We start from the raw sequence: 1,645 nt of genomic DNA on the forward strand, positions 1-1,645 counted from the left end.
ATTAGTAAATATCGGATCTTCGGTAACCAAATCATAAATTAGTAAATACAATGTCATCTTAATTGTAAACATAGCACCATTTTCATAGATTGATCAGAACTTCACGTTATAGTGACATGTCGACCTACCATAATTATATAGCGACGACGTAAACCTGAACTGTACATAGACGAGTGTATACAAAGTCGTGCATCATATATAGGTAACACAGACATAGCGCTGTCACGTGATGTCGGTACCTGTATATACAGGTAATGTTACCTCAGCATTCCTAACATTTTCCTACCGAATATCAACGTCTTCATATTCCGTTTTACCATGGGATCTGCGTTATCATGTTCATGTCTGCATGTTTCTTTTATAAAAAATAAATATTTGATTATTAAATTGTTAATTTTTTTAAAACTTTTAAAATCGATCGTCGTCAAAATTTAAATGATCTCTTTAACGGTTTACCTGCATGTTGAATGAACATTTTCTTTTTCAAAGATATTATGTTTCATTCCTTCGTATGGGGTTATGTAATAATACGTTATATATTTGAAATTAGCTGCAGGAAAGATAAAGTTAAGCGTTATATAAAACCACACTTAACGCTTAAAGAGTTAACATAACCAGACATGTTCCTCATCAAAACGTTATATACACGATTTAATGACATATATATATTTATATATTAGAATTATCATAATTTCAAAGGATATATAGTTCGGCTAATTCTATTTCAGACCTTCTCTAGTTATTAGGTGTTAAAGGAGTGTTTGATTGTGTATATATGTACCAAAGGGCAATGTGTACCAGTATTTAATCCTGAATGTTGTAAACAGATTGTCGGCAAATGAAGTGTATCACACATGTCATATGTTATCGGTAGATCACAGCCTATGTCATGTTCTATTTGTAGATTGTAGTTTATGTCATGTTTTACTGGTAGATTATAATCTATGTCATGTTTTACTGGTAGATCGTAATCTATGTCATATTTTATCAGTAGATTATAGTTTATGTCATGTTTTACTGGTAGATTATAATCTATGTCATGTTTTATCGGTAGATTATAATCTATGTCATGATTTATCGGTAGATTGTAATCTATATCATGTGTTATCGGTAGATTATAGTCTGTCATGTTTTGTTTATTTAGTAGACGATAGTATATGTAATGATTTCTGTTTTTCCTAATGTTTCTGCTGTCAAGATTTTCTAATAAAAAACGGAAATTTATCAAATGATGTAAGAACTTGTTTGTTAATAAATGACAACCGATTTTTACACAAGTGTAAATTAACAATGATAAAAAGGCAACATGTAATTGCACTGTGATATATTTTTACCCTGCAAGACAAATATTTGGGAAATGATGGGCGTGTCATGAGGGACGGTGATATAAAAGAAGTCAAAATGTGGAAAAGGAATAAAGAGATAGCAATGTTCCTGAAATTGTTTCTTCGAGTTCTCCCCATATGTACGACATTAACAAAGACGAAACCCCTCGATTTAGAGGTTACTCAACATCAGATCACTATACGACAACGCAAGGGATACAGCAGATACAGCTTTCCCCCAAACATGCACATGTAAATATGAGAGTGAAGAAATACTAGTTATGTCATAAAATGTTAAAGGGTAGTCTCAACGTCCAAAA

This window comes from Mizuhopecten yessoensis, unplaced genomic scaffold (genome assembly GCF_002113885.1).
Source record: "Mizuhopecten yessoensis strain PY_sf001 unplaced genomic scaffold, ASM211388v2 scaffold2807, whole genome shotgun sequence".
NCBI classification, from domain to species: domain Eukaryota; kingdom Metazoa; phylum Mollusca; class Bivalvia; order Pectinida; family Pectinidae; genus Mizuhopecten; species Mizuhopecten yessoensis.